At 53.9% G+C, this 13368-nt stretch overlaps 1 protein-coding gene and 1 long non-coding RNA gene across 2 annotated transcripts in view; both read right to left on the minus strand.

Moving 5' to 3' along the window:
- Positions 1-4474, minus strand: part of Gpr132 (G protein-coupled receptor 132) — a 14738-nt gene extending 10264 nt beyond the window's left edge. Inside the window, exon 1 of the mRNA XM_010607345.3 lies at positions 4431-4474. The gene's annotated coding sequence lies outside the window, so the exon portion shown is untranslated. The remainder of the gene's footprint in view (positions 1-4430) is intronic.
- A 5135-nt stretch (positions 4475-9609) lies between these two features.
- LOC117287144 lies at positions 9610-12600 on the minus strand. Its single transcript, XR_004518365.1, has 3 exons — positions 11867-12600; positions 11371-11503; positions 9610-9985 (listed from the first exon to the last, which is right to left on the minus strand). It is a non-coding gene; the product is annotated as an uncharacterized LOC117287144 (long non-coding RNA).
- Between the last annotated feature and the right edge of the window lie 768 nt (positions 12601-13368).

The following is a 13368-nucleotide window of genomic DNA, read 5'->3' on the forward strand; positions in this document are numbered from 1 at the left end:
CTCAAAAAAAAAAAAAAAAAAAAATCTTGGAAGTAGCCTATCTGTTTATCAACAAATGAATGGATTTAGAAAATGTGGCATTTAAACACATGGAGTAGTAGTATTCTATCATAAAGAAGGATAAATTGGAGTTATTTGTAGCAAATGGATATACCTTGAGACCATAATGCTAAGCGAAATAAATCAAACACACAGTTTAAAATATCACATATTTTTATATGAGATACCCAAAGTATAAATAAATTAAAGAGTAAAATGAAAGACAGATAATAAGAAACAGGGAGCTTAAAAAAAAAACAGGGAGCTAGATCTTGGAAAAACAGGAGACCAAAAATGAACGGAGGGGCATGGAAAGGAGGGAGAGGGAAGAAGATGAAAAAGGAATTAAAGTGAATTATTAAGATGTGCTATGTACCTCAGTGAATGTGATCTCTGGTACTACAAACATGTAATAATAAAAATTTTTAAATAATGAATTCATTTCATTGGGCATGGTGGCGCTCACTTGCAGGAGGCTGAGGCAGGAGGACTGCCATGATTTCAAGGCCACCCTGGGCTACACAATGAGTTCAAAGCCAGCTTACATTACAACAAGAACAAAACCAAAAAAAAAAATTAATTTGGGGGGTACAATAGCAGATTCTTAATATACAAAGAGCTCCTACACATCAACAAAAGAACCCAAGGGAAGAAACTATCTGATCTGGAAGGCATCAAAGCATAACTTGGTACATCATAAACGTCAGCAATTCTGTATCACTTGTACCTTAGTAAAGCTGGGGGCAAGGGAAGGGAGCCAGGAGTTTGCAAAGAAAACAAAAAAATATTCCTAAAAGTCCTAGAACTACTCAACCCCACTACAGCCAAAGAAACATAAGCACAAACATGTGAAAAGTAATCTAGTTTTCTGCCCATCAAGTTAGCAAAACCAGGATGTCACTCCTTGGCAGGGCGGGGCAGCTGTAAAAGTGTTGGGTGCTCATCCCAGGGCACAAGCTTGAAGTCTGCTTCCAAAGCTCTTGAATGTGCCAAAGGCCTTCCTGGGACTTTTTCCTGCACAGCAGTGACACAGGGAGAGGACCATGTGCCCATGTGAAGGGGACGAGGCCGTGGCACACAGGGCATGGCAGGGGGTGGCAGTGCCAGTGGATCTGATGCTCTGCTTCCTTCCCTGACAGGGTGCTCTTAAAACAGGCTCCGTGTTCCCCAGCCAGAAGGCCTGGGGCAGGTGATGCTCCACCCCCTCCCTCAGATGCCCTGGAGGACTCAGTGCCCTGAAAACTTGGGGCAGCTCAGGCAACCAGGGCTCCACTCTGTCCATCAGACAGAGGACACAGAGGGCAGAGGCTGAGCCTGGGGATTACCTTGTCAGCTCCATAGGGTGGAGCCCTGGTTGCCTGGCATCCCCAGGTGTGGCCCTAGTTCAGGTGGGATCCTTCAGTGACAGACAGTAGAGCTGGGCACCCACCCCAGACCCAGGATCACCTGCGAGGGGCTGATTAGCTTCCCTGCCCAGCATTTCTAGAGTATTTCTAGACCCCGGAAATAACAGGAAGTCAAGATGAAATAAGAGAAAGTTCACTGACTTCAGAAGAGCTTTAACCATCTATCAGTCCAGTTGCTTAAATACAGGATGCCCAAAAATTGCGTACTTTTTGTTAATTTTTATTAGATAATATAAAAATGATAATTTTGTCAAATGTGTTAAATGCAACAACCAACTGGTTGAAATGACAGCTGTATGAGGGCCACTCAGGACAGAATGGAAACAAATGGGCTGCCTGAGTGATGCCTGGGCTAAACTGCCAAGTGGTTAAAGCAACACCTTGATGCACATTCAAAAGTGAGCCACAGCAGGAAAGCCAGGAGAAGCTGCTCTGCCTCCAGGTCCCTCTGGGCTCTTTGCCTGCAAATGTGTGGGTCCTCATCTCATCCAATCTCAGGGATACCATCCGGCCTCCCCAGCCTCAGGCTGCCCTGGAGGTGGCTCGGTGGGACCTATGGAATCCTCAGGACCCTCCCACCCTGAACTCTGGAGGGCAGCCCAGGTCCAAGGTCTAGGACTGATGCAGGGCTTACTGGCCACTCCTGAAAAGGGGGTGCTGGCGTGGAGGAGCAGGGGCCATATCAAGGGTGTAGGCAGAGTCTCCAGCTAGGAGAGTGCTGGTGGGCTAAAGATTCCAGGGCTCCCTAAGGTCCAGACACCACTGCCACCTAGGACCCCACTTCCTTCCCAGGAGGGCTGGCCCTCTTGGGGACTGCAGTTGGTCCTCCCTTGCCACTAGGCAAGGATACCGACAGGCAAAAGAGCAGGAGTGATCTTGGGGCCAGCAGCCTGAGGCTGTACACATCTTGCTCCATAGCAGAGGCCATGGATGGGAGTCAAAATGCACCCAGAGGCCCAGGAGGGCTTCCAGACACCCACCCACTTCCCTGCCCCTGCATGGAACCCACAGAGACCAGCCCAGGAAGACGTTCCTGTCCCCTGCATGGGTCACACAGAGATGGGGCCACTCTATAGGCCCTCTGGCAAAAGCCAGAGGAAGTGAAAGCCCAAAAGAAAGTCTGGACCGTTCCTCCCCCTGCAATGAGGTGGCACTGCTGCAGGCAGAATGCCCCTGTCACATGAGGCCCTTGCAGGCTTGCATGCTGGGCCTGGCCAAAGGAAGGGCTTCGACCACCTGCTCTGGTGCCTTGACCTGGGCCATCCCAGCTTGAGGACCACTTGGGGCACTCAGGGTCCACCACCTGAACATCAGTTCCCCAGTTCTGGGACCAGGCTAAGCAACACCCACCCTGCTCTGCCTGGCATCCCCCACCCCCCCCGAGAGGCATACAACTCTGGGTCAGCCCCTGTGCCAGTTCTGCAGCTCCTCAGCTCTGGATGCCTGGGCCTAGGGGTCCCTGCCAGTTCTGAGCTGTGGCTGTACTCACAGTGCCTGAGTGGTTTCCTCACCACAAGGGGCTCTGCCAGTGAGAGGCGGGACCAGCAGGAATGGGGAGTTTACCCCAGGACCTCCAGGGCAGTGTCCCCCAACAGGTGTGAGGAGACATCTGTCAGCTGAAGGGCTCAATGGAGGGCTGAGAGCAGAGGATGAAGGGATGAATCACAGACTCTGGCCTGGTCAGCCTCAAGGGCTCCCCATCTCCTCCCGTTAGAGCAGACCCACCATCCACGGTGCCCACAGCACCCGCAAGGCCCTCTGCACCCACAATGCTGTGATGCCTGCCAGGGTCTGGATTTGTGCTCTGCAGGAACTGCAGCCCCAGGGCAGCATGATGGCCCTGGGATATCCCTCGGGTGATAGGTGGTAACCCTGGGTCCCCTTCCATGTGCCCCCACCAGCCCCAGGCACCGTCCGTACTCCACTTCCTCCGTCTCCCAGTCCTGTCCAGTGTCCTCAAACCACACCTTCCTCATAGCCCAAGCAGCCCTTGTCCCCTCTGTTTGTCATCTCTGCCTGGCCAGATCCCTGCCCACCCCATGTACTCCCCACTGGAGCTCCATTCCATCTGTCCCCTCAGGCACCCCCACTTCAGGGCCCAGTCCTATTTGTTCCCTCAGGCAGGCCCCTCATGGGCTCCAGGGGTTCTTCACATCCCAGGGCACTCAGATCCCAGGGCCACTGGTGGCAATGGTGCCTGGCTGCCATCCACACCCTGCTGGGCTTGGGCAATGTCTCTGCCTTGCATCAGCCCCATGCCCCGTTACCCCTGCCAGGCATCCTGGGTAATCACCACACCCTCCTATGCCTTGTAAGAAGCTTGACCCAACTCTGTCTCTGTGTTGGAGATGCACTGAGAGCAGAACCTCGGCCCGAGGAGCAATGGCCACACACTGGCCCCACCGCAGGACGTGCTTCCGTGTGTTTCTGTGGCACATGTCTCACTGAATTGCTAGTGAAGCCGCCCCTCACACCTGCCAGGCTTTCTTGGTTCTGTCCTCCTCTCAGCCTGGCCGGCCCCTAGAACATCTGGCTGGACCTGGATAGAGACACTGGGAACAATCGCTCAGCCCAGCCCTGGTGTGCGCAGCCCAGGTCCACCAGCCCAACAGAACCGATGGAGGCCTGCTGTGCCCGGCACTCTGCACTCTCCTAGGAAGCCTGCAGGCTGCCAGTCCTTGGATCTCACCCAGTGGGCCCAGCCCCCCAGTGTCCCTTTCTTGCCTCTTGGCCTGAGCAGCCCTGGAGAGAAGAAGGAGCCCCAGGTCACTGACCATGTCACCTGGGACACTTCTGAGGCCAGAAGCAAGGCCCCAAGGCTGTCACTGTCCATGCCCCTGGACCTGGGCACCATGCCCCTGGTGCTCCCTTGGGCTGGGCCCAGGTTTCAAGCCTCAGCTAGCCGGGCTTTGTACCTTTGCATCAACAGATTGCTGGCACTCAGGCCCCCGAGCCCAGTCCCCCAACCCCAGCCTGGAGCCTTACCCGGGCTATCCGGCGAAAGAGCCACACACCCTCCCTGCAGACCTGCAGACAGGTTTCAGGAAGTCACAGGGTCCTCATGCAGTGCCTGAAACTCCCCTAACCGCAAGCCTGGGGGAGGGAGTTGTTGGCCTGGGCGGGGTGATTCCTCCAATGACGACAACAGTCTCCTCACTTTCCTGGGGCAGATGGCTCCAGACCTGTGGTCCCTGCTGTGGCACTGCCCCAGCAAGGCCTCACCCTCACCAGGGAGCAGTTACAGCCAAGTGACAGAGGCTAGAGGACACCCCAACCAGGCAGGTACCATGCCTGTCCCGTGTGATCCCATCAGATAAGGTGACAAGGGACACCCCAGGAGGGGTCCCAGGGAGACGGATCTGGTTCTTCCTCACTGTGGGCCCCAAATCGGGTCGGCCCAGGCAGGCACCAATCATGAACACCCACCTAGCCGGTGCCTGGGCACAACACTGCCTTCCCGCTGCCCCTTCCTCCAGGGCCCTAGTCCCTCCCCCAGCTCCTTTGTTCCAGAACCAAGCCCAGGCTGGCCCAAGGTCCTGGCTGGATGGTGTGTCTGTACCAGGACACAAAGGGCTGGGGGGTGGCTGGGTAAGGTTGCTCAGCACACCCTAAGTCCCTGAGGTGCTTTCTAGCCCTTGTGGGTTACTTCCTGTGGCTTGCTGAGCCCTGGGACAGAACATCTTGGATCCAAACACATGGCCCAGTTTCCCTGCAGATGCCAGCTGACAGCAGCCTCATGTGACCACCTGAGCCCGAGGGCCAGCTCTGGGTTTCTGGGTGCAGAACTTCCCTTAGCACCCGAGGTGTCCTGCCCAGTCTTGCTCTTCCAGCAGCTGGAGCAGGGTTGGCCCAGGGGCAGGGTCTGGACCCACAACATCTGCAGGGCCCCCTCGTACCTGGCACCACACAGGGGCATAATGGGCCCTAATCCACACAGCTGTAGTCAGGTGCGTCCCAGCCATGTGGCTGGAGGCCCTTCTTGCTCTTGGACTCGCCCTGAGCAGCAATCTCTAGGGTCTGTGTGGGTGGCAGCAGAGTGCCTAGAAAGCCACTTATGGACCTCAGCCACCTGCAAACACCTGCCAAGGTCAGGGCCTCAGGGCCTCAGGGCCTAGGTGCACCACATCCACCACCAGCCCCTGACAACTATTCCCTTGCCACATGCCACCCCCCCTCACCAGCACACATATCAGGCTGTGGCACAGCCAGCATGGCCTGTGACTGGGCAGCCTGCTGGGGATGCTGGACCATCCACTGCCTCTGTGGGCCACATAGTGGCACCCTTCAGGGACCCCATCCTCTATGCCCACCAGCCCTGGCTTGGTGGCAAGGGGTGCCTGAGGAGTTGGGCAATTCCCAGTTACGCTGAACCACACTTGCTTCTTCTAAGGACTCAAAGGCTTTTATTTCATTGTGTCCAAATCAACAGTCATAAAAATCTCTAGTTCTAAGAGAGCAGGTCATGGGTTTAACACCTGTGTGGCCATCATTCCACCATCTTCAGGACCTTGTTCCCTCGTGAAACAGGAGCTCCTCACCCACTAACCCCTCCTCCACAGAGCCGAACCACCCTGTTCTACGGTTCTATGGGCCAGGCTGTTCTAGATGCCATTGCAGGAGCATCACACGCTATTTGTCCTTCTGTCCGCTTGCTTCACTGAGCATGGTGTCCTCTGACCTGGCCACATGGCATCAGGCAGCAGGATTTCCTCTTCAGAGTTACATAGTGCTCCACTGTGTGGAGGAGCCACTTGCCTATGTATCACCCTGTGTGGACACGCATGTGGCCACCACCTCTTAGCTCCTGTGATTTTGCACACTCATTGTGCTCTGCCATCATTATTCTTGATGACAGTCCAGTTGTCCCAAATGCAGTGAGCTGCCCATGTGCCCCGTGTGATGACAGTGTGGTTTGTCTCCCTGGTCTCGCTTGTGATGACTGACAACTGCCTGGCCACCTCGTCAGATGAGCCCATCTACAATCAACACCTGGTCCCACTGGTGATCCTCCCCGCCCTTGGGGAGGCCCCGTTCTCCTCTCCCACTCTTCATGATGCCACAGGGGGACACAAAGGGAAAGGCCAGATTTTGGGGATTTCCATGGGGTGACTGTCATATGTCAGAGGGCACAATGTCCCCAGGTTCCAGCCACAGACATTGAGGACAGAGGCAGGAAAGAAAGGGGCTTTCGAGACATATCAGTCCTAGAAGTCCTCTGCCCAGGGCACATGGGGGGGCTCACCTGTCCTGGACTGTGAAAATTCGAGAGTTACAAGGAGTCCCTGAGACTGGGACAGATGCCTGGAACCCAGACTCAGCCAGCCTGGCCTTACCTTCTGGGCCTGGACTCTGCAGCCCATCTGTTAGTGGGAGCCCTGGGGCCCCAGAGGTGTAGCCTGGCCCTCCCCCGTCCTGTGCATCTCTCCATCCCCAGAGCTGCCCCCTGGCCACCCCTGCTGGCCGTGTCCATCGAGCATCCAAGCCCCCTTTGTGTTTGGGGCCAGGCAGGGACCCGAGTTCTGTACAGTGAGCCCCTCCCTCTTGGTACCCCAGCCCCGAAGCCTGAAATCTCTTGGACCACAGAACTCTCTTCTCTGCCTCTTGCTCCAGGCCCACAGCCCTGAAGCTCTAGTGGGGCCCAGGTTCTGTACTCACTCTCAGCAGCTTTTAGGAAATGGATTCTCTCTCTCTCTCCTCTCTCTCTCTCTCTCTCTCTCTCTCTCTCTCTCTCTCCTCTCTCTGTACTGAAAATCAAACCCAGGGCCTTGACACTGAGCTACATTTCCAGCCCTTTTTTATTTTTTCTTTTAAGACCAGTTCTCCCTAAGTCACTAAATTGCCTGAGCTGGGTTTAAACTTGTGATCCTCCTGCTTCAGCCTCCCAGAATGCTGGGATCACACGTGTGTGCTGCCATACCCCACAGGAACTATTTGTTTCTATCCTAACAGCCCCTTGAGATAGGGAGAACCCCAGAAACTAGAGCCACCCCAGGCTTCAGGGTTTGGGGACAGGGACAAGGACAGCAGGTCTGTCTGTCCCTGGGGCTGTGTTGATGAGTCAGCCTTGGGCCACAGGAGAAAGCAGAAGTGCAACTGAGAGGGGTCCCACCCTGCGGACACACAGCACAGAACAGAGACTAGGTGAGGCTTGAGCCTTGCAGCCCTTGTTTCAGCCCCAGAAAGTTTCAAGTGGTTCTGTGTATGCTGCCTCACAAGCCTATAAAAGGCCTGGGCAGGCTGGAAGTTAGACGTTGGATTTTTCCAAATTAGGGCATGGGGAGGCTGAGGCAGGAGAATCACAAGTTCAAGCCCAGCCTGGGCAACTCAGTGATTTATGGAGATTCTGTCACAAAAATTAAAAAATAAAATGGCTAGGGATGCAGCTCAGTGTGAAGGTCCTGGGATCAATCCTCAGTACCACAAAAACAAAATAAAAGAAAAAGAGAGGAAGGGGAGCGAGGGGAGGGGAGGAGAGGAGAGGAGCCCAGCACCCCTGCAGAACTTTCCGTGTGAGTCCGCTCCTCCCTTAGGATGACTGCTGCTGTGCTGTCCCCACCAAGCAGGGATGGCAGGAGAGACCACCCTCAGTGGGAAAATCATTTTCTTACCAGGTTACCATCCTCCACATGAAACAACGACACGGGGAAAAAAAATGGGTTATTTTCCTGCTGGGTGTCTGAGCTTCTTCCCCAGCTGGTCCATCCTGCCCTGAGGACCTGTGAGACCACCCTCACCTGGCAGTACCTTGAGAACCTCACCCAGGGGAGGTGGTCCCAGTCACAGCAGGGAGGATGCAGCTGGCATCTAGTGGGTCTTGAGTGCACAGGATGGCCCCGCCACCCCCAGAGAATGGAGCCTGATCTGGGCAGCTGCTGCACCATGCCCAGGTGAGGATCCCCTGCTGGCTTCATCAGGCCCAGCCCTGGGCATCCTAGCAGCTGGCCCTGAACTGGCAATGTGGTCAGGGTAGTGACAGGGGCAGAGCACAGGGCAGGCCCAGGACGGAGTGCACAGCCCTGCCCTCCATGTCTGTGGTCAAAAGCAGAAGTGATGTGGCTGGGGATCTAAACGGTGTTGCCAGGCTCCTCTACTACATCATCCAGCCCTTGACACGGCCCCAGGCCCCATGGGTTGACACTGCCCACATTGAAAAGCACCCACTGACGCTGGAGCCCCCACACTCACCTGGTCAATCCACTTCCCCCTCAAGCTGTTGGGGTGCAGCCACCTCAGATCCTGGAGCTTGAGGAGCAGCCAAGATGGGGGCCCCAGGCTGCTGTCCTAGGGGACCCCTCACTTGTCACCAGCTGGGGAAGACCCGGAGACAGCCCTCAGCTGAGCCACCCCAAGCAGGGTGTGACATGAGGCACATCTGCTCTAGGGGACCCCAGGCCAAGGAGGGAGCCTTCAGGTCTGCAGGTACAGGAGAGACCACGAGGCTGTGTGCTGGCCACACCCCATCCTGGAGAGGCTGGGAATAGGAGGGCAAGAGCGGATCCCCACCCAGAACAGGACTGAAAAGGGACGCTCCTCCTACCCAAAGCAACAAACCTGCGGTGGTGGCCACTTCCGGCCCACACCCAAAGACTCCCACAGGAGGCTTCCTTCAGGTAGAAGGTCGGCCCCAGGCCCTATCACACACTCCACCCACTGCCTGCCTGCAGCACCCACCACTTCCTCTCCTACACAGGATCACACCTGCTCCTCTGCACACACACACAGGCACAAGCAGGCACAGCTGTACACATGCACACACTCACAGACATGCACAAACCAGCTCACTCTGGGCCCCTGGCAGTGCAGGTCATGCTTCTCCAGGACTCTGGCCAGCCCTGCTGCCCTGCTCCCCTGGGCAGGGGATGGGGGGCTCCTCCGAGCCACCACTCTCCTGTAAACTCCCAGTCCTTGGGCTAGAGTTAGGGCATCACTGACCTCTGCCCTCCTCCAAGACTTCACCTGCAAAACAGGTCCTTCCAGCCCCGCTCCTGACTGGAGGAATGATGTTTTACTTCATTCAGTTTGATCCTTATAGGTCTATTAGGACTGTTTATTTCTTCTGACCACTACATTTTTCTGGTAATTAGTCTGTTACATTTACATCTTCAAAAACATGGACATACAGTTTGACAGCTGCACAGTCTGTATCCTCCTACCATAGCCAGGACGCAGCAGTCCCATCGTCCAAAACACCCTCATGTCCTCTTTGGGGTGAGTTCTGACCTCTTCCTTCTCCCCAGCTTTGCCTGCTCCGAGTGCATGTGGATGGAAATGTGCAGTTAGCACCCTGCTGAATCCGGCTTCTCCACAAAGAAAGTGGCATATGCAATCTTTCCGTGGGTAGAAACTGGCCACTCCATCCTGTCACTACTGGGTGATATTCCGTCTCAGGGATGGGCCATAGTGCTTCATCTCCTCACCTGTTGAAGAGCACCAGGTGTGTTCCAGCTTCTGACGATTATTAAAAGCTGTGGTCAGGGCTGGGGATTTAGCTCAGTGGTTCTGCTGTCTGCCTCGCAAGCACAAGGACCCAAGTTCAATTCCTGGTACCAAAAAAAAAAAAAAAGGGGGTCAGGATCTGCATCTGTGCAGTAAGGGGACCATGGGCCGAGAATTGGCCAGATTCTTGCAGGGAGCCACAATGTTCCTGATCTCGACGGTGCACCTTTGTCAGCACACAGTGTAGTTGTCTCATCTGTTTGATTATTTTTTAGCTGTTCTAGTGGGTGTGGAATGGTACTGCACTGTGGCTTTATTATGCATTTGCTGAATGACAGATGGCACTGAACGTCTCTTCACAGTATTTTCTGTCCTTCTGGTGTGCTTGGTTCAGTTATGTAGCCCACTTTTAAACTGGGTTATTTACTTTACTGCTGCAGTTTGAGAGTGTTTACCACCAGCCTTTATCTGATAGGTGGTGTGGAGCCCTCTTCCATCTTTTAAATCTGCAATTAACACATTCATCCCTATTGTACCTCTGTTTTCTATTTCATTAACATATATCTTCATCTTATCTCTTTTTCAACTTTGTTAGACTTATCTTGTTTTTTAATTCAAACTTCCACTTTTAATTTTTAAAATTGAGTTATGACTTAGTCCTGGCTTTGGATAAATGCATCCAGTTGTGACTACCAGTGTAACCAAGACATAAAATATTCCCACCACCCCAGAAAGGTTTTCCTATGTCCCTTTGTAGCTGCTCATTGCACACCCGGGCCATAGCTTCCTGAGATGGGAGGTAGCTTGAAAATCCTGAGGGCTGCTTCCTCTTAGCACAGGTATTTGCAGCATCTCCCTGCACATTATACTTGGCTGTGCCTCTCAAGTCTGGATGTGTAGCATTCTCAGTGTTGTTCACTTTGGAGTATTTAGATTGTCTTTTACAACTTCTTCTTTACCTCATCAGTTCATCGGCAGTGTGTGCTCGTGTGTTACAGTGTGTGGCTATAAAAATTTCTTGAACATTCTCATTTTTGCAACATGCAGCAATGTTAAAAGAATCACACAGTGTGGCCTGATACTTTTATGACTCATGTACCACAGTTATCAATTTACTGTGTTTGTCCTCCACACAGCTCTCCATCTAGCCATCCATTCATCCATCCATCTTTCTATCTCCTCATCCCTGTATCTTCCTGTTCATTCCTCTATCCACCTACCACCCATCTACTCAACCATCCACCCATCCATCCACACACCCACCCCACCATTCATTCACACACCCATCTACCCCTTCACCCATCCATTCATCCATCCGCCCTTCCACCCATTCATCCATCCATCCACCCACCCACCCATTCACTCTTCTATCTTTCCATCCACAGATCCACCCATTATCCATCAATCCATCCCCCATCCTCTCATTTTCCTATCCATCCACCCACCCTTCCATCCATTAATCCCTTTATCTATCCCTCCATCTACCCACCTGCTATGATTTGAATGATCCTCCCCAAAAGCATGGGCTGGAGACTTAGGCCCTAATGCAATAGCGCTGGGAGATGGGGCATCATGGAAGATGATTAGACCATGAGGACTCATCTTTCATGGATCTTTTAATGCTGTTATGGAAAAAAAGGGATTCCTGATAAAGGGATGAGTTCAGCCCCCTCCAGCCATGCCTTTTCTGTCCTTCTGTGTTCCACCAGGAACACAGCAAGAGAGCCTGCACCAAATGCTAGCACTTTGATCCTGAACTTTCTAGCTTCTAGAACTCAGGGAAACACATTTCTGTTTTTTAAAAGTTACACAGTTTAGGTATTTTGTCACAGAAACACAGAGTAAGGCACTACCCACCCTTCTATCTGTCCCTCTGTCTATCTATCCTTCTATCCATGCATCTCTTCCTATATCCCTCCATCTACTTCACCATCCATCCAGCCACCCTGACCCCTCTATTTTCCTAACAAACCCTATCTTCTCACCTTAGGTCCTGCTTCTTGGCTCTGTGGGCCTGGTGAACTGGACACCAGCAGAGAAAGGCTTGATAACCAGGTCTTTGGAGATGTCCAAAGAAAGCTGCTGTCCACCTGCCAACCCAAGGGCCTACAACAGATTCAGTAAGGTCTCGAACATTCCAGGGGCTCAGAATTCATCCTCAGGAGCCAGGCAAGGGCCACATCTTTCTTCAGACTATGCATGATGTGGACAATCCAGACTTCCACAGCACAGGCTAAGGAGACACCAAGCCAACCTCTGCAGTGTGGGCGAGGAGAGCTTGGGAAAGGCTGAGGGCTGGTCAGTTGGGAGATGGGGCAGGCCATAGGCACCTAAGGAAATGTGGGCTCTGCTAAGCCATAAATTCTGTGTTCAGCCACAGAAGTTACTCTAATAAAAAGCCATGGTCTCTGACCTACCTGGTGATGTGTGCCTAGTGGCCAGGTCCCAAGGCAGGGCTAGGGTGGGAGAAGGGAATGTCACCTGTCTGCCAGGCACACTCACTCACAGTCTTCCTGGCTGCCTGGTATCTGTGTTCTCACCCTGACCCTCCTCTAGCACGGAGAAGGGCCAGGTTATGCTGAGGGCTTCTGAGGGACATGGCACTCACTTCCTACCTCTCTCACTTCACACAGCTGTACAGGCCCACTTGGCCCTGAGCCTCACCTTCCCACAACTCAGGCCTTGAGCCACCCCAATAACAGCAGCAGGAAGCTGGGAAGCTACACCAAGCTCTCCTCCCCTGAGCCCAGAGCAGAGCTCCCTGTAGGCCGGGGGTGAGGTCTAGGGGCACTGCTGTCCTGGAGGAGGGTGTCAAGCCCTTCAGCCCTGGCCTCCCTATGCTGGCCCTGGGAGGCAGGTAATGGCAGTGCCCCCTGTGGGTCACAGCCACCTTTGAACACAGCCCCCTCCATGCCTGCCCTGAGCCTTGGGAAACAGCACAAGGTGGAGCTTTGCTTCAGTGGTCACCTCCGCCCCAGTGGGTGGTGAGTGACCTGGAACATTTCCTTGACTCAGAGGAACCCAGGCCCTTCAGACAAAGAACCTCCCACAGCATTCTCTGGTCACAGTGATGGAAGGTCTAGACCACTGCAGGCCCTCCTGGACCACTGGGGCTTGCCGAGGTTCCTTGCCTCAGCATCCCTTGTGGGACGGAAGGCAGCCCGAGCCTTCCTGAAGAGCCCCCTGCTCTTTCATCCTGACTCAAACAGTTACGGGACGTGTGTCCTGGGCTGCCCTGCCCCCAGATTCCTCCTAAGCAACTGCCTGGGAGAGCAACCATCCACCAGTTGGTCACCCTAGCAGAAGCTGCAGGTGCGCATGCTCAGGTGGCTCCAGAAGCTGAATGGACTCTGATCACACACTGGGAGGTAGGCTCCTCTCCTGTCCAGACAAGCCCAATCTCCCCAGAATCCTGTTTCCCTTGGAGATAGTCTGGGAAAACTCACCACCCTCCGGAATCTCCACAGGGAAAACAGGCACAGAGAGT

Source organism: Fukomys damarensis, unplaced genomic scaffold (assembly GCF_012274545.1).
Source record: "Fukomys damarensis isolate Sample0158 unplaced genomic scaffold, DMR_v1.0_HiC HiC_scaffold_21, whole genome shotgun sequence".
Lineage (NCBI taxonomy): Eukaryota > Metazoa > Chordata > Mammalia > Rodentia > Bathyergidae > Fukomys > Fukomys damarensis.